The sequence below is a fragment of the Bombina bombina genome, chromosome 6 (genome assembly GCF_027579735.1).
Source record: "Bombina bombina isolate aBomBom1 chromosome 6, aBomBom1.pri, whole genome shotgun sequence".
NCBI classification, from domain to species: Eukaryota; Metazoa; Chordata; class Amphibia; order Anura; family Bombinatoridae; genus Bombina; species Bombina bombina.
This window is the reverse complement of record NC_069504.1, coordinates 113,149,459-113,174,933: the sequence shown is the minus strand read 5'-3', so window position 1 is coordinate 113,174,933 and position 25,475 is coordinate 113,149,459.

Here is a 25,475-nt window from a genome sequence, read left to right as displayed (position 1 = left end):
ACCCCACATCTAAACACCCCTAATCTGCTGCCCCCTGACATCACTGGCACCTAAATAAATCTATTAACCCCAAATCTGCCGCTTCCGATATCGCTGCCACTATACTAAAGTTATTAACCCCTATTCCCCTGCAACCCAACATCGCCCACACTATAATAAATATATTAACCCCTATTCCGCCGTTCCCCGACATCGCTGCCACAAAATAAAGCTATTAACCCCTAAACCTCTGGCCTCCCACTACCACTAAATAAACCTATTAACCCCTAAACCGCCAGCCCCCCACATTGCAACAACCTAAATTAAACTATTACCCCTAACCCTAAACCTAACTCTAAAACTAACCCTAACCCTAACACTCCCTAACTTTAAAATAATTAAAATAGAGCTAAATTAAAGTTACAATTATTAACTAAATAATACTAAATACATACTTACCTGTGAAATAAAACCTAAGCTAGCTACAATATAACAAATAGTTATATTTTAGCTAGCTTAGGTTTTATTTTTATTTCACAGGTAAGTTTGTATTTATTTTAACTAGGTAAACTAGTTAGTAAATAGTTATTAACTATTTACTAACTACCTAGTTAAAATAAATACAAACTTACCTGTGAAATAAAACCTAAGCTGCCTTACACTAAAACCTAACATTAGAAAAATAAAAAAACGAAATTATCCAAAACAATAAAAATTATTTCTATTCTAATAACCTTTAAAAAAAAAAACACCTCAAAATAAAAAACCCTAATCTATAATAAACTACCAAGGGCCCTTAAAAGGTCCTTTTGTAGGGCATTGCCCTAAAGATAACAGCTCTTTTCCTACAAAACAAACATCCACTAAGAGTATACACACCCCTACCCCCCAAAGCCACAAAATAAAATAAAACCTAATCTACCCATTGCCCTGAAAAGGGCATTTGTATGGGCATTTCCCTTAAAAGGGCATTCAGCTCTTTTATGAAATGCTCAACCCCTAATCTAAAAAAAAAATCCCACCCAAAACGAAAAAAAAAAAATTACACAAAATAACAAACGAATTATCCAAAATAATAACAATTATTCCTATTCTAATACCTATTTTTTAAAAAACACCCCAAAATAAAAGAAACCTAATCTAGAATAAACTACCAATAGCCCATAAAAGGGCCTAAGTTAAAGGATTACTTTCTGTTATAATTTTTAAGCTAAACAACTAACATATTAAAGTTAATAAACATTAATTAAAACCTACTGACCTATATTTTCTCCAAAATGAAGTTTCATAACGTTCTAAAAGTTATATCTTTTATTCGCCGATGATGTCACGTTATCCTGCCCACTTTCTTTATTTTCAGCACTGCATGTTCAAAATACTTAAACCAATAACTTTGTGTTTAAAGCGCCATTTTGAAACCTAGGTATTGTAAATGGATTGGTACAGAGCAAAGGATACCCACGGAGTGGGTTTGGAAAACAATTAAATTTGCAGACAAGATTTCTGACAAACTGTTGAGATATGTTAATAAAATGCTATTGATAAAAAGCGTATTTGGAGTAGTTAGTTAGTAACAGGCATAGAAAATATTTACTTACAGTGGCCCTTTAAAAGGTCTTTTTCTAAAAAAAAATACATTATATATACCTTATACATTACAAACCCCCACCCTCTCAAACCCACAATCCGACATTTAGCTCTTTTTCTTACCCTTAAAAGGGTATTTAGCTCTTTTAAGAACTGCCCAATCCCTAATCTAAAAAAAAAAACCCACCCAAAAAACCTTAAAAAAAACATAACACTAACCCCTCATTAGGTACTCACAGTTGCTGAAGTCTCACTTGAAGGATCTTTTTCCCGGCGACTTCATCTTCATCCAGGCAGCATCTTCTATCTTCATCCCGGCGGTGCGGAGCAGGTCCATCCTGAAGACATCTGGTGCGTAGCATCCTCTTCATATGGTCGCCGCCGTATACTGAATCTTCAATGCAAAGGACGCGATTCAAAATGGCGTCCCTTGCATTTTTATTGGCTGATTTGATTTTGGAAATTCAAATCAGCCAATAGGATGAGCGCTACTGAAATCCTATTGGCTGTTCAATACAGCCAATAGGATGAGGGCTTCTGAAATTCTATTGGCTGTTTCAAATCAGCAATAGAATTTCCTCAAGGGGCATCTTTTCTATGTTTTAACTAGCACTCTGTTGAATATGACTACCTAATCACTAATCTAAAAAGTGTTGCTTAAATATTTGGTGTTCGATATGGGGGAAAGGATGGGAAAGATATTATAGTATATTGAAGTGATAGCTCTACCCTAATATAGGGCAATACAGGACATAGATCCTAAATAGAGGCTTCCCTTTACAAAGTACTGTTGTTTTCCTTTCCATTACATCCCCTAACTTGATAAAAATATGATTTAGCAACATAGTAGCGGATAATACAAGTCTAGACAACTTAGTTGTGTTTTTAATTGTTATCTGGCACGCAAAAATAATTCACTAGCATTAAGATTGAAGCTGCCTTTTTTAAACTATAACTAGTGAAAGTTAAATTTTAAAGTTGTGTTAAAAATTGTAGATTTTTTTTAAATACACTGTCACTTTAAGAATTTTTAATACCACAATTTGGCTGCCAGAAGTCTCTAAAACGATTGTATAGTAAATCGACACTGAAGAGACTAAAATTCAATGACACCGCTCCACTCTGTGAATATCCGACAGCAGAGAGGTCACATGACCAGTAGAGAGAGGAAACTATGCAGCAAGTAAAAGGTGCACATTTCCCTCCGCCTACAACATAAGATGCAAGTAGCTGCAGCTGGTTTTAAACTCAAGCAGTTTGTCAGTTAGCCTGTTCTAGCTAAGCAAGCAAAGAAAACTAACTGCCAAAATTTAAGTTTATACATAAATCCCTGTATAAAACATAAGCCACACACATACTAATAAAGTATTTCAACAAAATTAGCCCAAACAGGAAAAACATCCCAATAAAGGGAAGATTTACCCCTAGGGGCCTATCTATCAAGCTACGAATGGAGCTTGAGGCCCCGTGTTTCTGGTGGCCTGCAGGCTCGCCAGAAAGAGCAGTTATGAAGCAGCAGTCTAAAGACCGCTGCTCCATAACCCTGTCCACCTGCTCTGAGTACGATCGGGTTGATTGACACCCCCTGCTGGCGGCTGATTGGCCGCAAGTCTGCAGGGGGTGGCATTGCACCAGCAGCTCTTGTGAGGTGCAATGCTGAATACGGAGAGTGTATTGCTCTCCGCATTCAGCGATGTCTGTCGGACCTGATCCGCACTGTCGGATCAGGTCCAACAGACATTTGATAAATTGGCCTCCTGGTCTCAACATACATAATGTGCCTGCCAATGCCAAAGAAAGTTCTGTATAAAAATTTTAAAAATGTCCCCATCTACTGCATATGACATATTCCTCTGAAGTACAAGTCTCCAAGACCTAGAAGACAAAAGCACTTACCTGCAGTCTAGCTGTCCGGCAGGAAGAGAGTTCATAAGGCGTGAAAAGACACATACTCCTTATAGAGACCTGTAGAAAAAGAAAGAACAGAGTAACCAACTATGGCTTTCTGTACCATGGGCAGCAATGTGTTAGGAAACAAAGCAAGGACTACCTCACAACTTCCTAACTGCTTAAAAGCCACCACTACTTTACTGAAGAGATTGACATGGACTCAGCTTAACCCAAATTTTTGCTTGCAGAAAAAAGTACCCGAAAAAGGAATTCATTTCTTCAGACACCAAACTTTACCTCCTCCATTGACAGAGGCAAAGAGAATGACTGGGGATTATGGGTAGGGGAGTGACACTTAACAGCTTTGCTGTGGTGCTATTTGCCTCCTCCTGCTTGCCAGGAGTGATATTCCCACTAGTAATTAAATGACGTTGTGGACTCTCCATATCTTAGAAAAGAAACATACATATGCACACACACACACACACACACACATATATATATATATATATATATATATATATATGTATGTGCATTGGAGCCCTTTGCAGTTAACTACAACCTTAATTCCAAAAAAGTTGGGACAGTATGGAAAATGCAAAATAACAAACAAACACCTAGATTACGAGTTATGCGCGCTATAGGGTTTTTAACGAACGCAACATAAGTTGCTTTATTTCACCCTCCATAGAGCTGCCATTACAAGTTTTGAAACAGCTGGCTTGTGTGTGCGATATGGTTGGGTTGAGCTTCATACCGCACAAAATAAAAGCGCTGTTTTGACTTGCTCGTGCACATTTTCCCCATAGACATCAATGGGGAGAGCGGGTTAGAAAAAAAACCTAACAAATGCGATTGTGGAATGAAAAGCTCTGTAACGCAGCCCCAGTGATGTCTATGGGGAAAAAAAAGTAACGTTTAAACCTAACACCCTAACATAAACCCCACATCTAAACACCCCTAATCTGCTGCCCCCTGACATCACTGGCACCTAAATAAATCTATTAACCCCAAATCTGCCGCTTCCGATATCGCTGCCACTATACTAAAGTTATTAACCCCTATTCCCCTGCAACCCAACATCGCCCACACTATAATAAATATATTAACCCCTATTCCGCCGTTCCCCGACATCGCTGCCACAAAATAAAGCTATTAACCCCTAAACCTCTGGCCTCCCACTACCACTAAATAAACCTATTAACCCCTAAACCGCCAGCCCCCCACATTGCAACAACCTAAATTAAACTATTACCCCTAACCCTAAACCTAACTCTAAAACTAACCCTAACCCTAACACTCCCTAACTTTAAAATAATTAAAATAGAGCTAAATTAAAGTTACAATTATTAACTAAATAATACTAAATACATACTTACCTGTGAAATAAAACCTAAGCTAGCTACAATATAACAAATAGTTATATTTTAGCTAGCTTAGGTTTTATTTTTATTTCACAGGTAAGTTTGTATTTATTTTAACTAGGTAAACTAGTTAGTAAATAGTTATTAACTATTTACTAACTACCTAGTTAAAATAAATACAAACTTACCTGTGAAATAAAACCTAAGCTGCCTTACACTAAAACCTAACATTAGAAAAATAAAAAAACGAAATTATCCAAAACAATAAAAATTATTTCTATTCTAATAACCTTTAAAAAAAAAAACACCTCAAAATAAAAAACCCTAATCTATAATAAACTACCAAGGGCCCTTAAAAGGTCCTTTTGTAGGGCATTGCCCTAAAGATAACAGCTCTTTTCCTACAAAACAAACATCCACTAAGAGTATACACACCCCTACCCCCCAAAGCCACAAAATAAAATAAAACCTAATCTACCCATTGCCCTGAAAAGGGCATTTGTATGGGCATTTCCCTTAAAAGGGCATTCAGCTCTTTTATGAAATGCTCAACCCCTAATCTAAAAAAAAAATCCCACCCAAAACGAAAAAAAAAAAATGACACAAAATAACAAACGAATTATCCAAAATAATAACAATTATTCCTATTCTAATACCTATTTTTTAAAAAACACCCCAAAATAAAAGAAACCTAATCTAGAATAAACTACCAATAGCCCATAAAAGGGCCTAAGTTAAAGGATTACTTTCTGTTATAATTTTTAAGCTAAACAACTAACATATTAAAGTTAATAAACATTAATTAAAACCTACTGACCTATATTTTCTCCAAAATGAAGTTTCATAACGTTCTAAAAGTTATATCTTTTATTCGCCGATGATGTCACGTTATCCTGCCCACTTTCTTTATTTTCAGCACTGCATGTTCAAAATACTTAAACCAATAACTTTGTGTTTAAAGCGCCATTTTGAAACCTAGGTATTGTAAATGGATTGGTACAGAGCAAAGGATACCCACGGAGTGGGTTTGGAAAACAATTAAATTTGCAGACAAGATTTCTGACAAACTGTTGAGATATGTTAATAAAATGCTATTGATAAAAAGCGTATTTGGAGTAGTTAGTTAGTAACAGGCATAGAAAATATTTACTTACAGTGGCCCTTTAAAAGGTCTTTTTCTAAAAAAAAATACATTATATATACCTTATACATTACAAACCCCCACCCTCTCAAACCCACAATCCGACATTTAGCTCTTTTTCTTACCCTTAAAAGGGTATTTAGCTCTTTTAAGAACTGCCCAATCCCTAATCTAAAAAAAAAAACCCACCCAAAAAACCTTAAAAAAAACATAACACTAACCCCTCATTAGGTACTCACAGTTGCTGAAGTCTCACTTGAAGGATCTTTTTCCCGGCGACTTCATCTTCATCCAGGCAGCATCTTCTATCTTCATCCCGGCGGTGCGGAGCAGGTCCATCCTGAAGACATCTGGTGCGTAGCATCCTCTTCATATGGTGCCGCCGTATACTGAATCTTCAATGCAAAGGACGCGATTCAAAATGGCGTCCCTTGCATTTTTATTGGCTGATTTGATTTTGGAAATTCAAATCAGCCAATAGGATGAGCGCTACTGAAATCCTATTGGCTGTTCAATACAGCCAATAGGATGAGGGCTTCTGAAATTCTATTGGCTGTTTCAAATCAGCAATAGAATTTCCTCAAGGGGCATCTTTTCTATGTTTTAACTAGCACTCTGTTGAATATGACTACCTAATCACTAATCTAAAAAGTGTTGCTTAAATATTTGGTGTTCGATATGGGGGAAAGGATGGGAAAGATATTATAGTATATTGAAGTGATAGCTCTACCCTAATATAGGGCAATACAGGACATAGATCCTAAATAGAGGCTTCCCTTTACAAAGTACTGTTGTTTTCCTTTCCATTACATCCCCTAACTTGATAAAAATACGATTTAGCAACATAGTAGCGGATAATACAAGTCTAGACAACTTAGTTGTGTTTTTAATTGTTATCTGGCACGCAAAAATAATTCACTAGCATTAAGATTGAAGCTGCCTTTTTTAAACTATAACTAGTGAAAGTTAAATTTTAAAGTTGTGTTAAAAATGTGATGTGCAGAAAGAGCATTTATTTCCCTATTTTCTCAATAGGGTTTTTTTCTTGAATGTAAATATTGCTATATGCTCAAAGCACACTCCTGACTAGTTTAAAGAACAAGGTCAGTTGGGAGAAAATATATAACTTCTCCCTCTACGTTGTGGGATCATATTTCTTTTTGTTTACAATATGTAAATAGTGTTTGCGATGCGGGAGGGTGGCGGTTTAGGGGTTAATAGCTTTATTATAGTTGTGACGATGTCGGGGAGCGGCGGAATAGGGGTTAATACATTTTATTAGTTGCGGCGATGTCGGGAGTGGCAGATTAGGGGTTAATAACTTTAATATAGTATTTGCGATGCGGGAGGGCCTCGGTTTAGGGGTTAATAGGTAGTTTATGGGTGTTTAGTGTACTTTTTGACAGTTTAGTTATGAGTTTTATGTAACAGTTTTGTTGCGTAAAACTCATAACTACTGGCTCTCAGATTGCAAAACGGATCTTGTCGGTATAGGCTGCAATGCAAGCTTTTTAGACTCACAGCAAAACTCGTAAAGGCTGCGCTATCAAAGTCCCATGATAAAAACTTTATTTTTACGTGTTTCGGACTAACGTTGCATTACAGGCTAAAAGGCTTGCGGTATAGCTATACCGACAAGACTTGTAATGGCTGTGGTGCTGTTTTAACGCTGAAATTACCATTTTTTCAGCATTAAAACACGAACACAAAACTTGCAATCTAGGTGAAAAAGAGTCATTTGAAAATTAAATTCACCCTGTACTATTTTGAAAACACATTAACACATTATTTGATGTTTTACTTTTTTAATTTAATGTATTTTATTAAAGAATATACACTCATTTTAAATTTTATGACTGCAACACATTCCAAAAAAGTTGGGACAGGGGAAATTTAGGACTAATAGCGATGTGACAAGTTGAAATAAGAAGGTTATGTATGTATGAGTGCTGCCAGCATTGCTGCAGAGGTTGAAGGGCTGGGGGGGTCAGCCTGTCAGTGATCAGACCATACGCCGCACACTGCATCAGATTGGTCTGCATGGCTGTCATCCCAGACGGAAGCCTCTTCTAAAGATGATGCACAAGAAAGCCTGCAAACAGTTTGCTGAAAACAAGCAGACTAAGGACATGGATTACTGGAACCATGTCCTGTGGTCTGATGAGACCAAGATAAAAGTATTTGGTTCAGATGGTGTCAAGTGTGTGTGGCGGCAACCTACAGTCAAGCATGGTGGTGGGAGTGTCATAGTCTGGGCTGCATGACAGCTGCTGGCACCGGGGAGCTACAGTTCATTGAGGAAACCATGAATGCCAACATGGCCTGTAACATACTGAAGCAGAGCATGATCCCCTCCCGTCAGAGACTGGGTCGCAGGACAGTATTCCAACATGCTAACAACCCCAAACACACCTCCAAGACGACCACTGCCTTGCTAAAGAAGCTGAGGGTAAAGGTGATGGACTGGCCAAGCATGTCTCCAGACTTAAACCCTATTGAGCATCTATGGGGCATCCTCAAATGGAAGGTGGGGGATGAGGACATCCACCAGCTCCGTGATGTCATCATGGAGGAGTGGAAGAGGACTCCAGTGGCAACCTGTGAAGCTCTGGTAAACTCCATGTCCAACAGGGTTGAGGCAGTGCTGGAAAATAATGGTGGCCACACAAAATATTAACACTTTGGGCCCAATTTGTACATTTCCACTTAGGGGTGTATTCACTTTTGTTGCCAACTTGCCAACGGTTTAGACATTAATGGCTATTTGTTGAGTTAGTTTGAGGGGACAGCAAATTTACATTGATACAGACTGTACACTCACTACTTTACATTGTAGCAAAGTATCATTTCTTAAGTGTTGTAACATGAAAAGATATAATAAAATATTTACAAAAATGTGAGGGTGTACTCACTTTTGTGAGATACTGTATATGTATAATCGAGTTTAGGCAATTTTTTTAGTCTTTTATCAATAATGAAGGATAGACATTTGTAATCTTGATTTAGTAATGAGATAGGTCTATATAATGCACAACATTCTGGGTCTTTATCTGCCTTGAAAATTAATGTAATATTAGATGTTGTAAAATATGGGGAGTCCATTTTATTTTGTTATATTATTTTGCGGCCAAAGAGGTGCGTTAGCTACGCGTGCTTTTTTCCCCCCGCAACTTTTAAATACAGCTGGTATTTAGAGTTCACAGAAGGGCTGCGTTAGGCTCCAAAAAGGGAGCGCACAGGATTATTCACCGCCACTGCAACTCTCAATACCAGCGGTGCTTACGGAGGCGGCCAGCTTAAAAAACGTGCTCGTGCTCGATTCCCCCATAGGAAACAATGGGGCAGTTTGAGCTGAAAAAAAACCTAACACCTGCAAAAAAGCAGCGTTCAGCTCCTAACGCAGCCCCATTGTTTCCTATGGGGAAACACTTCCTAAGTCTGCACCTAATACCCTAACATGTACCCCGAGTCTAAACACCCCTAACCTTACACTTATTAACCCCTAATCTGCCGCCCCCGCTATCGCTGACCCCTGCATATTATTATTAACCCCTAATCTGCCGCTCCGTACACCGCCGCAACCTACGTTATCCATATGAACCCCTAATCTGCTGCCCCTAACCCCCGCCGACCCCTATATTATATTTATTACCCCTAATCTGCCCCCCCCCCAACATCGCCGCTACCTACCTACAATTATTAACCCCTAATCTGCCTACCGGACCTCACCGCTACTCTAATAAATGTATTAACCCCTAAAGCTAAGTCTAACCCTTAGCTTTTTTTTAGCTAACGAAATAAAATAAATCTTATTAAATAAATTATTCCTATTTAAAGCTAAATACTTACCTGTAAAATAAACCCTAATATAGCTACAATATAAATAATAATTATATTGTAGCTATTTTAGGGTTTATATTTATTTTACAGGCAACTTTGTATTTATTTTAACTAGGTACAATAGCTATTAAATAGTTAATAACTATTTAATAGCTACCTAGTTAAAATAATTACAAAATTACCTGTAAAATAAATCCTAACCTAAGTTACAATTAAACCTAACACTACACTATCAATAAATTAATTAAATAAACTACCTACAATTATCTACAATTAAACCTAACACTACAGTATCAATAAATAAATTAAATACAAATACCTACAAATAAATACAAATAAATAGACTAACTAAAGTACAAAAAATAAAAAAGAACAAAGTTACAAAAAATAAAAAAAGAACTAAGTTACAAAAAATAAAAAAATAATTTACAAACATTATAAAAATATTACAACAATTTTAAGCTAATTACACCTACTCTAAGCCTCCTAATAAAATAACAAAGCCCCCCAAAATAAAAAAATGCCCTACCCTATTCTAAAATAAAAATTGAAAAGCTCTTTTACCTTACCAGCCCTTAAAAGGGCTTTTTGCGGGGCATGCCCCAAAGAATTCTGCTCTTTTGCCTGTAAAAAAAAACATACAATACCCCCCAAAAAATTACAACCCACCACCCACATACCCCTAATCTAACCCAAACCCCCTTAAATAAACCTAACACTAAGCCCCTGAAGATCTCCCTACCTTGTCTTCACCACGCCGGGATCAGCCAATCAGATTGAGCTTGCATTCTATTGGCTGTTCCGAACAGCCAATAGAATGCGAGCTCAATCTCATTGGCAGATCCAATCAGCCAATCGGATTGAACTTGAATCTGATTGGCTGATTCAATCAGCCAATAAGAATTTTCCTACCTTAATTCCGATTGGCTGATAGAATCCTATCAGCCAATCGGAATTCGAGGGACGCCATCTTGGATGACGTCCCTTAAAGGAACCGTCATTCGTCGGGAAGTCGTCGGCCAGGATGGATGTTCCGCGTCGGCGGGATGAAGATGGAGCCAGAAGAAAGAAGATTGAAGATGCCGCTTGATAGAAGACTTCAGCCGGATGATGGACCTCTTCAGCCCCCGCTTGGATGAAGACTTCAGCCGGAAGATGGACCTCTTAAGCCCCCGCTTGGATGAAGACATCGCCCGGATAGGAGGAAGACTTCGGACCCTCTTCTGGACGGATCGGTGATACCCGGCATGGTGAAGACAAGGTAGAGAGATCTTCAGGGGCTTAGTGTTAGGTTTATTTAAGGGGGGTTTGGGTTAGATTAGGGGTATGTGGGTGGTGGGTTGTAATGTTGGGGGGGTATTGTATGTTTTTTTTACAGGCAAAAGAGCAGAATTCTTTGGGGCATGCCCCGCAAAAAGCCCTTTTAAGGGCTGGTAAGGTAAAAGAGCTTTTCAATTTTTATTTTAGAATAGGGTAGGGCATTTTTTTTATTTTGGGGGCTTTGTTATTTTATTAGGGGGTTTAGAGTAGGTGTAATTAGCTTAAAATTGTTGTAATATTTTTATAATGTTTGTAAATTATTTTTTTATTTTTTGTAACTTAGTTCTTTTTTTATTTTTTGTAACTTAGTTCTTTTTTTATTTTTTGTACTTTAGTGTATTTATTTGTAGGTATTTGTATTTAATTTATTTATTGATAGTGTAGTGTGGTTTAATTGTAACTTAGGTTAGGATTTATTTTACAGGTAATTTTGTAATTATTTTAACTAGGTAGCTATTAAATAGTTATTAACTATTTAATAGCTATTGTACCTGGTTAAAATAAATACAAAGTTGCCTGTAAAATAAATATTAATCCTAAAATAGCTACAATATAATTATAATTTATATTGTAGCTATATTAGGGTTTATTTTACAGGTAAGTATTTAGCTTTAAATAGGAATAATTTATTTAATAAGATTTATTTTATTTCGTTAGATCAAAATTATATTTAATTTAGGGGGGTGTTAGTGTTAGGGTTAGACTTAGCTTTAGGGGTTAATACATTTATTAGAGTAGCGGTGAGGTCCGGTCGGCAGATTAGGGGTTAATAATTGTAGGTAAGGTAGCGGCGACGTTGGGGGGGCATATTAGGGGTTAATAAATATTATGTAGGGGTCGGCGGTGTTAGGGGCAGCAGATTAGGGGTACATAGGTATAATGTAGGTGGTGGCGGTGTGCGGTCGGCAGATTAGGGGTTAAAAAATGTATTATAGTGGCGGCGATGTGGGGGGGCCTCGGTTTAGGGGTACATAGGTAGTTTATGGGTGTTAGTGTACTTTAGAGCACAGTAGCTAAAAGCTTTATGAACCGGCGTTAGCCCAGAAAGCTCTTAACTCCTGGCTTTTCTCTGCGGCTGGAGTCTTGTCGTTAGAGTTCTAACTCTCACTTCAGCCAAGACTCTAAATACCGGCGTTAGAAAGATCCCATTGAAAAGATAGGCTACGCAATTGGCGTAGGGGGATCTGCGGTATGGAAAAATCGCGGCTGGAAAGTGAGCGTTAGACTCTTACCTACAAGACTCTAAATACCAGCGGTAGACAAAAACCAGCGTTAGGACCCCCTAACACTGGTTTTGACGGCTAATGCAGAACTCTAAATCTAGGCGTAAATAAATTGAGCAACATAGGGGCTACCCGATCTTGAAGTAGTTTAAAAAACTCCTCTGGTAGGTGATCAGGACCTTATTTAATATTGACTTTTTAATTGCTTCAGATATTTCCTCTAAGGTAATGGAATCAGCAATTGTAAATCACAAACAGAAATTGTAGGAAGCAATTATTTATGCCAAAATGTATGTTTATTCTCCTTATTAACCTGTCTTGTTGTATAAACATCTCAACAAAAATAAAAAAAAATGTTTTCTAATCTTGTTGCTGTTTGTAAGCCTCTTATCCTAACGTTTAATTGCTGCGATCAAGTTCCATTGATTTCTATTTTTAAACAATCTTCCCAAATATTTAGTTGAGATACCAGCTTGTCCAGCAAAATTAGCTTTTAGCCTCCACTCTTAGTGTATCATACTTTGTTTTAAAAATACTTCTCTAGCTAATCTTGCCTGACAATCACCTAGAGGGTGCTATAGAGGGTACAAAATAACCGCAACAAAAGTTGCGTTATTTCACCCTCCATAGCACTGCCATTACAAGTTTAAGAAAGGCCGCCTTGTGCGATGGTGGCGATAAGCTCCATACCGCATAAAATCCAAGGGCTGCTTTGACGTGTTCGTGTACGCTTTCCCATAGACATCATTGGGGAGAGAGTGTTAGAAAAAAAACTAACACCTGAAGTGCGGAATGGCGATCACCGTAACGCAACCCCATTGATATGGGGGGGAAAAGTTACGTCATCGCCAAAACCAAAATAGTTATTAACCCCTAATCTGCCGTTCCCGACATCGCCACCACTAATAAAATTTATTAACCCCTATTCTGCCCTTCCCTGACATTGCCGCCACTATAATAAAGCTATTAACCCCTATACCGCCGTTTACCAACATCGCCGCCACTAGAAAAAGTTATTAACCCCTAAACCTCTGACCTCCCACATCTCCACCACTAAATAAACCTATTAACCCCTAAACCGACAGCCCCCCACATCACAAAAAAATAAATTAAACTATTAACCCCTAAACCTAACAACCCCCTAACTTTATTTTAAAATTACAATATCCCTATCTTAAAATAAATAAAAACCTACCTGTGAAATAAAAAAAACCTAAATTTAAACTAACAATTAACCTAACATAACTATTATACTAAAATTAAAATAACTACCAATTAAATAAACTAAATTACACATTAAAAAACTAACACTACTAAAAAAAATAAAAAAAAATAGCAAAAACTAAATTACGAAAAATAACAATGGAAATTATCAAAAATAAAAACAATTACACCTAATCTAATAGCCATATAAAAATAAAAAGCCCCCCCCAAATAAAAAAAACCCCTAGCCTACAATAAACTACCAATAGCCCTTAAAAGGGCCTTTTGTATGGCATTGCCCTAAAGAAATCAGCTATTTTACATGTAAATAAATACAAAGACCCCCCCAACAGTAAAACCCACCACCCAACCAACCCCTCCAAAATAATAAACCTAACTCTAGCAAAAGCCTAAGCTACCCATTGCCCTGAAAAGGGCATTTGTATGGGCATTGTCCTTAAAAGGGCATTCAGCTCTTTTTCATTGCCCTGAAAAGGGCATTTAGCTCTTTTACCTAAAGCCCAAACCCTAATCTAAAAAACTATTTTTTTTAGTTAAAAAAAAACTAACACTAATCCCCGACGATCCACAGCTTTATTATAGTGGCAGCGGTGTCAGGGATCGGCGGAATAGGGGTTAATAACTTTATTATAGTTATTATAGTGGCAGGGATGTGGGGGGTCGGTAGATTAGGGGTTAATAAGTTTATTATAGTGTTTGTGCTGCGGGAGGGCGGTGGTTTAGGGGTTAATAGGTAGTTTATGGGTGTTAGAGTACTTTGTAAAAGTTTAATTATGAGTTTTGTGAAACATTTTTTTTTAATAAGCTTTATTGTTCATAGGTTTTAAATATACATAAAGAAGAAACAATCAATGTTACAGGTACATTGGTAAAAGCATATTCTACTAAACAATACTATAACTGATCATCAGTAAATACGATAGTCTTTGTTAAAGAAAAATTAAGCAGTAAAGTCCCAATGTAATGATGATAATAGAGTCTGGTATTTCCCAGCTCGAATATGTCTTCAAAGATGCAAAGTCAATTAACTGTGTGAGCACCTAATTCTGTCCGTTCAATAGGGGATTCTTAATAAGCTATCCCAGCTCTGTAAAAGAAGTTGAAAACCAGGGGATTCTCCTTCACTCACCCCGGCTGACAGGTACTAGTCCAAGATCGCTGCCGCTGTTATCTCGGAGATGGCCCATCCACAGGGAGTACACTCTGGACATCAATGTCTACTAGGAGGCACAGGTCAATTCGCTCAAGACCTATCTGTTACTTCCAACGCGTCCTTCGCTCCCCTCCTGGGTCCACTCCACCGCGGAGTCTCAACGTCTGATGTCACTTGGAAACCCTGCCTCCGGCTGTCTGTTCAGTCAATGCCGATATCCTCCACGGCTTGATCCGGTGAGTGCAAATTGTAGCTTCAGCAAGGTGCAAGGAACCACTGTGCAGACTCCGTTCCCGGATATAGTATTACTTTAAGTGAATGAGATGCACCAGTGTTCCGTATTTCCTCGGCTCGTAGAGTCTCTGAGCTATCTGCCTTACAATGTGATTCTCCTTATCTGATTTTTCATATGGATAAGGTAGTCCTGCGTACCAAACCTGGGTTCTTACCTAAGGTGGTATCTAACAACCTTAGGTAAGAACCCAGGTTTGGTACGCAGGACTACCTTATCCGTATGAAAAATCAGATAAGGATAAGCTTCTACGAGCTGACAAAATGCCTGAACGTCTGGAACATCTGCCAGACGTTCAACTAGCTGACAATCCTTTTTCCAAACCTTCTTGGAGAAAAGATAATATCCTAGCAATCCTGACCTTACTCCATGAGTAACCCTTGGATTCACACCAATAAAGATATCTACGCCATACCTTATGGTAAATTTTCCTAGTGTCTTAAGGTATCAATAACTGACTCGGAAAAGCCACGCTTTGATAAAATCAAGCGTTCAATCTCCAGGCAGTCAGCCTCAGAGAAATTAGATTTGGATGGTTGAAAGGACCCTGAAGTAGAAGGTCCTGTTTCAGAGGCAGAGACCATGGTGGAAAGGATGACATGTCCACTAGATCTGCATACCAGGTCCTGCGTGGCCACGCAGGTGCTATCAGAATCACTGATGCTCTCTCCTGCTTGATCTTGGCAATCAGTCGAGGGAGCAGAGGAAACGGTGGAAACACATAAGCCAGGTTGAAAGACCAGGGCGCTGCTAGAGCATCTATCAATGTCGCCTTGGGATCCCTGGACCTGGATCCGTAACATGGAAGCTTGGCGTTCTGGCAAGACGCCATGAGATCCAGTTCTGGTTTGCCCCAACGATGAATCAGTTGTGCAAATGCCTCCGGATGGAGTTCCCACTCTCCCGGATGAAAAATCCGCCTCCCAGTGCTCCTGGGATATGGATAGCTGATAGGTGGCAAGAGTGAATCTCTGCCCAGCTAATTATTTTTGAAACTTCTAACATCTCTAGGGAACTTCTCATTCCTTGAGAAAGGTCTCTGAGGACCGAAACGCGTTGGCTATACACTGGTATTGCAGCTCAGAATATATCTGGTGAGTAGAATACTGTTGTTGTCATTCTAAAGTGATTTTATTGCACTATGTCTATTTTCTGTACACTTTTTTAGGTACAGGAGGATATCCCATTACATTTGATAACCTTTTAAGAAGAGGAACATCAACCCAGCACTTTCTACACTCACATTTGGAATACTTGGAATTATATACACATTTTTTTGGAGCAATCTGGACTTTATTTATTTCACCAGGATTTTGAATCCTTTTTTATGACACATTTCTTATGACACATTTTTTACCACACCCTTTTATATACACACATTTTTATACACACTTTTTAGGTGTACACCTCACGAGAATTATTCACTATCACATATATTATATTCCTTCCATATTGGTTGCTGATCACAACTCATATATTTTTTATATATTTTTTTATATATTTTTATTCATTTTTTCATCTTTTCATAAAATATTTAATATATTTTTTATATTTTTTACATTTTTTCACCTTTTTGATTTTTACACCAACTTTGGACATATTATCATTTTTATTTTTACATTTTTTTTTTTGGATATTAACCTTGAACATTTGCTTTGGACATTTTGGTATGGGACTTAAACACTTGTATGTTACATAGGACATAACTTCTTGGACATTGTATGGGGCAATCCATTAGATTGTTGAATCTATTTTTAACTGTCAGTTTATGTTAATAAAATGTTTGTTTAATACATTTTAATATCACATCCTATATATATATATTTTTTGTTTTTAATCTTTTACTTTTAAAGTACTTTTTCACATGGTTTTATATATATTCTTTGTGTAACACAATATTATATATTAACCTTTATGTATACACATTCCTAGTCGTGGACACCATCTTTAGCAACCCAACCCTCATCTGAGGGTAGTGTAGCGCTGTATCTTGGCATTTCTTTTTACTCTTAACTTTTGGAGTCTGGTTGGGAGACTCCGCCTATATCAGATATAGCTTGTATGGTATTATTGTGGCGCTGATAGATATACATTCATTTGAACTTCTCATTCCCCCTTGATTGTTGATGTAAGCTACAGTCGTGATGTTGTCCGACTGAAATCTGATTTACCTCAGAGTTGCTAACTGAGGCCAAGCCTGAAGAGCCTTGAATATCGCTCTTAGTTCCAGAATATTTAATGGAAGGAGTCTCGAGTCCACGATCCCTGAGCCTTCAGGGAGTTCCAGACTGCACCCCAACCTAGAAGGCTGGCATCTGTCTTAACAATTGTCCAATCTGGCCTGCGAAAGGTCATACCTTTGGACAGATGGACCCGAGATAGCCACCAGAGAAGAGAATCCCTGGTCTCTTGGTCCAGATTCAGTTGAGGGGACAAATCTGTGTGATCCCCGCTCCACTGACTGAGCATGCATAGTTGCAGCGGTCTGAGATGTAAGCGTGCAAACGGCACTATGTCCATTGCCGCTACCATTAAGCTGATTACTTCCATACACTGAACCACCGAAGGGAGCGGAATGGAATGAAGAACCCGGCAGGAATTTAAAAGCTTTGATAACCTAGACTCCGTCAGGTGAATTTTCATTTCTACAGAATCTATCAGAGTCCCTAGAAAGGAAACTCTTGTGAGTGGGGATAGAGAACTCTTTTCCTCGTTCACTTTCCACCCATGCGACCACAGAAATGCCAGTACTACGTCCGTATGAGACTTGGCAATTTGGAAGTTTGACGCCTGTATCAGGATGTCGTCTAAATAAGGGGCTACTGCTATGCCCCGCGGCCTTAGGACCGCCATAAGTGACCCTAGAACCTTTGTAAAGATTCTTGGGGCTGTAGCTAATCCCAAGGGAAGAGCTACAACTGGTAATGCCTGTCTTAAAAGGCAAACCTGAGAAACCGATGATGATCTTTGTGTATCAGAATGTGAAGATAAGCATCCTTTAGATCCACTGTAGTCATATATTGACCCTCCTGGATCAGTGGTAGGATGGTACGAATAGTTTCCATCTTGAATGACAGAACTTTGAGGAATTTGTTTAAGATCCAAAATTGGTCTGAAGGTTCCCTCTTTTTTGGGAATCACAAACAGATTTGAGTAAAAACCCTGTCCCTGTTCCTCCTTTGGAACTGGATGGATCACTCCCATAACTAGGAGGACTCGTACACAGTGTAAGAATGCCTCTCTCTTTATCTGGTGTGCAGATAATTGTGAAAGGTGAAATCTCCCTTTTGGGGGGGAAGCTTTGAAGTCCAGAAGATATCCCTGGGATATAATTTCCAACGCCCAGGGATCCTGAACATCTCTTGCCCACGCCTGGGCAAAGAGTGAAAGTCTGCCCTCTACTAGATCCGTTCCCGGATAGGGGGCCGTTCCTTCATGCTGTCTTAGAGTCAGCAGCAGGCTTTTTTACCTGCTTACCTTTTTTCCATGTCAGGTTTGGTCTCCAGACCGTCTTGGATTGAGCAAAAGTTCCCTCTTGTTTATTATTAGAGGAAGTTGATGCCGCACTTGCCTTGAAGTTTTGAAAGGCATGAAAATTAGACTGTTTGGCCCTAGATTTGGACCTGTCCTGAGGAAGGGCATGACCTTTTCCTCCAGTGATATCAGCAATAATCTCCTTCAACCAGGCCCGAATAGGGTCTGCCCCTTGAAGGGAATGTTAAGTAGCTTAGATTTTGAAGTCACGTCAGCTGACCATGATCTAAGCCATAGCGCTCTGCGCGCCTGTATAGCAAAACCAGAATTCTTAGCCGTTAGTTTAGTCAAATGAACAATGGCATCAGAATAAAAGAATTGGCTAACTTAAGTGCTCTAAGTTTGCCAAGTATGTCATCCAATGGAGTCGCTACCTGTAAAGCCTCTTCCAGAGCCTCAAACCAGTACGCCGCAGCAGCAGTGACAGGGGCAATGCATGCAAGGGGCTGTAGGATAAAACCTTGTTGAATAAATATTTTCTTAAGGTAACCTCTAATTTTTTATCCATTGGATCTAAAAAAAAAAAGCACAACTGTCCTCGACAGGGATAGTAGTACGCTTTACTAGAGTAGAAACTCCTCCCTCCACCTTAGGGACTGTCTGCCATAAGTCCCATGTGGTGGCGTCTATTGGAAACATTTTTCTAAAAATAGGAGGGGAAGAGAACGGCACACCTGGTCTATCCCATTCCTTATTAATAATTTCTGTAAACCTTTTAGGTATTTGGAAAAACATCAGTACACACCTGCACTGCAAAGTATTTATCCAGTCTACACAATTTCTCTGGCACTGCAATGGTATCACAGTCATTCAGAGCAGCTAAAACCTCCCTAAGCAACACGCGGAGGTGTTCAAGCTTAAATTTAAATGTAGAAATATTAGAATCAGGTATCTTTCCTGAGTCATTAACATCACCCACTGACTGAAGCTCTCTTTCCTCAGCTTCTGAATATTGTGAGGCAGTATCAGACATGGTTCTTAAAGCGTCAGTATGCTCTGCATTTTGTCTCACCCCAGAGCTATCTCGCTTACCTCTAAGTTCAGGTAGTCTGGCTAATACCGCTGACAGTGTATTATCCATGACTGCCGCCATGTCTTGTAAAGTAAACGCTATGGGCGCCCTAGATGTACTTGGCGCCATTTGAGCGTGAGTCCCTTAAGCGGGAGTCAAAGGGTCTGACATGTGGGGAAAGTTAGTCGGCATAACTTCCCCCTCGTCAGATTCCTCTGGTGATACATTTTTTAAAGACAGAAAATGATCTTTATTGCATAAAATGAAATCAGTACATTTGGTACACATTCTAAGAGGGGGTTCCACCATGGCTTTTAAACATAATAAACAAGGAGTTTCTTCTATGTCAGACATGTTTATACAGAATAGCAATGAGACTAGCAAGCTTGGAAAACACTTTAAATCAAGTTAACAAGCAAATATAAAAAACGGTACTGTGCCTTTAAGAGAAACAAATTTTGTCAGAATTTGAAAAACAGTGAAAAAATGCAGTAAATCAAACAAAATGTTTACAGTGTGTATAATAGGCTAACAGAGCATTGCACCCACTTGCAAATGGATGATTAACCCCTTAGTTCAAAAAACGGATCAAAAAAACGAAATAGACTTTTTTTAACAGTCACAACCAACTGCCACAGCAAGCTGTGGCCCTACCTTCCCCAATAAACAACTTTGGAAAGCCTTTGGGCCCTTAAGAGATGTCCTATAGCATTCAGAGGGCCTTTGAGGGAAGCTGGATGTCACAGTTTGTAATTTTAATTGCACCAACTGTAACTTTTATACTACAACAGTGGAAATTGTTTCTAGTCAAAATTTAAGCCAGCCATGTGGAAAAAACTAGGCCCCAATAAAGTTTTATCACCAAAGCATATATAAAAACGATTAAACATGCCAGCAAACGTTTTATATTGTAAATATCATAAGGGTATTAGCCCTGGGAGTAAGCATGATACCAGTCGTTATTCAATCACTGTATTCAGGCTTAACTTACATTAATCCGGTATTAGCAGCATTTTCTAGTGTTTTCCATCTCTAGAAAAAATTATAACTGCACATACCTGATAGCAGAATAAACTGCACGCCATTCTCTCGCTGAAGTTACCTCATCTGTGTAATCCCCTCAGACATATGTGAGAATAGCAATGGATCTTAGTTACAACCTGCTAAGATCATAGAAACCTCAGGCAGATTCTTCTTCTATTTACTGCCTGAGATAAAATAGCACAACTCCGGTACTATTTAAAAATAACAAACTTTTGATTGAAGAAAATAAACTAGCTATATTTAACCACTCTCTCCTACAACATCCTTGATTGTTGAGAGTTGCAAGAGAATGACTGGCTATGACAGTTAGGGGAGGAGCTATATTACAGCTCTGCTGTGGGTGTCCTCTTGCAACTTCCTGTTGGGAATGAGAATATCCCACAAGTAATGGATGATCCGTGGACTGGATACACCTTACAAGAGAAAGAGGGGTTTATCTTAAATAGCAGATCTCTACTCGGAGGGTCGCTTAAGCAACGTGTCTCAAGTGCTTGACTCTCTCGATGACGCCCCAGTGTGGTTTCGATTTGAGACCTATAGAGTTTTGAGCCTGGTCAAATCTTGAGGTTTTCCAAGGAATTCCTTGAGAGAAAGGACTAAATGGGAAGAGAGATGGATTAAGGGCAGAGGAAAGATTAAGCCTCTATCATTTCACTATTCCACCCTAAACAGTGATCATTCAGTGGGGCTCCTGTGGCAAATAAAGGCATGGAGATGGGAACTAGGCATAGTAATATCTAAAAGTGAACTCAGTAAGGCGATTACACTAACAAAAAAAAAATCTACATTGTGTGACAGTACTTGAAACTAATATGAAGGTAGTACTGAAATGGCACAGAGTGCCTACAAGATTGCCAAAAATGTATGGCAATGGTGTGACGCTTTGCCGAAGATTTGCAGGGTACAGATCTGCACATTTGGTGGTCTTGTCCAAGGTTGATACTACTTTGGTGAGACATTGAGGTGCTCCTTCAGTATTTGAACATAGATATTCAACTAACTCCAAAAATGGCCCTCCTTCATATCTTTGAGGATTCAATTCCAGTAAATACTAGGAGACTGCTTATTTATATTCTGACGGCAACTAAATTAATTATTGCACAAGCATGGAAACAACCAGAGCTCCCTACTCTGGATGGTGTGTGCGAACTTGTGAACCACTTTGAAAAAATGGAAAGGTTTGTTGCCGGAAAGACTGATGGGGTGGAGATCTTTTGGGAGACCTGGAAAGTCTGGATCATTAACCAATAATTAAGTGGGTTTACACTACTCTGGTCTATATTACCTTACACATTCGAGGCAAAATTCCCTTCCTCCTTTTTTTTTTTTCCTCCCTTCTCTGCCCACCCTATTTCACATGCCCGGCTGCCTTCTTTCAGAGTGATCTGTTAGGTGCATAGTAACCAAAGATATGGCTTATATGCCTCAGCAGGAATACCTGGTTCAAGCGCTTTCAATATTTGAAGTTTGTAAAACTGTATTTGTTGTGAAACTGTATTTTTTCTCATGTATGACTTGGCTATATTTCAATAAAAAAAAAATTGCAACAAAAATGGGCTGGCTTCTAAACTTACAGTCTTGCTTTTCAAATAAAGATAGCAGAGAACAAAGAAAATTGATAATATGAGTAAATTAGAAAGTTACTTAAAATTGCATGGTCTATCTGAATCATGAAAGAATAAAATTTGGTTCAGTGCCCCTTTAATCTTCTGGTTAACAGAAGACATTTCAAGGTAAAATATATTACTTTTTTACACAGAGGTTTCATGTGATATTTTCTAGCCAGGTTTTTCAATATACAATGCATCACTTTCAAATGATTCAGCATTTGGACAATATATCTCTTCAAACAATAGTGCCTAAAGAAAAGAAAAAAATGTTTAAATTATAGATTACTAATTTATATGATTCAAAATGATAGTTTGAATATAAAGATGATTTCCTGCTCTGACTAATATAAATTGGGAACGGTGTAAAAGCCGGAACGGAACAGGCCGGAACAGGCCTTTTATGAAGGAAATTAATTTAAAATATAATGGGATGTGTTAGAGACTCTTGAGAACAATTTTAGGAACAAGGATTTTTGTGATATAATAATTAATTAACCCTTTAACTACCAAAATAGTGCCTGTAACCAAAAATAACAGCCCGGAACAGCACCTTCCCAGAAAACCAGATACACCAAATTCACAAGTCACCCATGACTAAATGTAATAAGTGTAATCAGCCACAAACTATCCACAGAAACCACGTTCCAATACCCGTTCCGGCCTGTAAAACTCTTTTTCATGAAAAGTGACGGAACAGTGCCTTCCAGCAAACCAGATAAATCAAATTTACCAGTCAAGCATTGCTAAATGTAATGAGTGTAATCAGCCACAAAGCATCCACAGAAACCTCTTTATGATATCTGTTCCAGCCAGTAATACACTTTTTCATTAAAAGTGATGGAACAGCACCTTCCCAACAACAAATACAGACCAAATTCACCAGACACACATTACTAGATAAAATAAGTGTAATCAACCACAAACCATCCACAGAAACCACGTTCCAATACCTATTTTGGCTTTTAAAACGCTTTTCATGAAAAGTGACGGAACGGTACCTTCTCAACAACATATACAGACCAAATTCACCATCCACATATAACTAAATGTGATAAGTGTAATCAACCACAAACCATCCACAGAAACCATGTTTCAATACCTGTTCTGGCCTGCAATACGCTTTTTCATGAGAAGTGACGGAACGGTATCTTCCCAGCAACATATACAGACCAGATTCACCAGCCACACATAACTAGATTAAATAAGTGTAATCAACCACAAACCATCCACAGAAACCAAGTACCAATACCGGTTCCGGCCTGTAATACACTTTTTCATGAAAAGTGACGGAACGGCACCTTACCAGCAAACAAATTCATCAGTCATGCATTGCTAAATGTAATGAGTGTAATCAGCCATAAAGCATCCACAGAAACCTCTTTCTGTTCCGGCCTGTAATACACTTTTTCATTAAAAGTAATGGAACAGCACCTTCCCAACAACATATACAGACCAAATTCACCAGACACACATAACTAGATAAAATAAGTGTAATCAACCACAAACCATCCGCAGAAACCACATTCCAATAAAGGTTCCAGTTTTGAAAACGCTTTTTCATGAAAAGTGAAGGAACGGCACCTTCTCAACAACATATACAGACCAAATGAACCATCCACATATAACTAAATGTGATAAGTGCAATCAACGACAAACCATCCACAAAAACCATGTTTCAATACCCGTTCCGGCCTGTAAAACGATTTTTCATGAAAAGTGATGGAACGGCACCTTCCCAGCAACATATACAGTCCAAATTCATAAGCCACACATAACTAGATGTGATAAGTGTAATCAACCACAAATGATCCACAGAAACCACGTTTCAATACACGTTCCGGCCTGCAATACGCTTTTTCATGAGAAGTGACGGAACGGTATCTTCCCAGCAACATATACAGACCAGATTCACCAGCCACACATAACTAGATTAAATAAGTGTAATCAACCACAAACCATCCACAGAAACCAAGTTCCAATACCGGTTCCGGCCTGTAATACACTTTTTCATGAAAAGTGACGGAACGGCACCTTACCAGCAAACAAATTCATCAGTCATGCATTGCTAAATGTAATGAGTGTAATCAGCCATAAAGCATCCACAGAAACCTCTTTCTGTTCCGGCCTGTAATACACTTTTTCATTAAAAGTAATGGAACAGCACCTTCCCAACAACATATACAGACCAAATTCACCAGACACACATAACTAGATAAAATAAGTGTAATCAACCACAAACCATCCGCAGAAACCACGTTCCAATAAAGGTTCCAGTTTTGAAAACGCTTTTTCATGAAAAGTGAAGGAACGGCACCTTCTCAACAACATATACAGACCAAATGAACCATCCACATATAACTAAATGTGATAAGTGCAATCAACGACAAACCATCCACAAAAACCATGTTTCAATACCCGTTCCGGCCTGTAAAACGATTTTTCATGAAAAGTGATGGAACGGCACCTTCCCAGCAACATATACAGTCCAAATTCATAAGCCACACATAACTAGATGTGATAAGTGTAATCAACCACAAATGATCCACAGAAACCATGTTTCAATACACGTTCCGGCCTGTAAAACCATTTTTCATGAAAAGTGACGGAATGGCACCTTACCAGCAAACCAGATACATCAAATTCACCATTCACACATAACTATATGTGATAAGTGTAATCAACCACAAACCATCCACAGAAACCATGTTCCAATACCGGTTCCGGCCTGTAATACACTTTTTCATGAAAAGTGACGGAACGGCACCTTACCAGCAAACAAATTCATCAGTCACGCATTGCTAAATGTAATGAGTGTAATCAGCCATAAAGCATCCACAGAAACCTCTTTCTGTTCCGGCCTGTAATACACTTATTCATTAAAAGTAATGGAACAGCACCTTCCCAACAACATATACAGACCAAATTCACCAGACACACATAACTAGATAAAATAAGTGTGATCAACCACAAACCATCCGCAGAAACCACGTTCCAATAAAGGTTCCAGTTTTTAAAACGCTTTTTCATGAAAAGTGAAGGAACGGCACCTTCTCAACAACATATACAGACCAAATTACCATCCACATATAACTAAATGTGATAAGTGCAATCAACGACAAACCATCCACAGAAACCATGTTTCAATACCCGTTCCGGCCTGTAAAACGATTTTTCATGAAAAGTGATGGAATGGCACCTTCCCAGCAACATATACAGTCCAAATTCATAAGCCACACATAACTAGATGTGATAAGTGTAATCA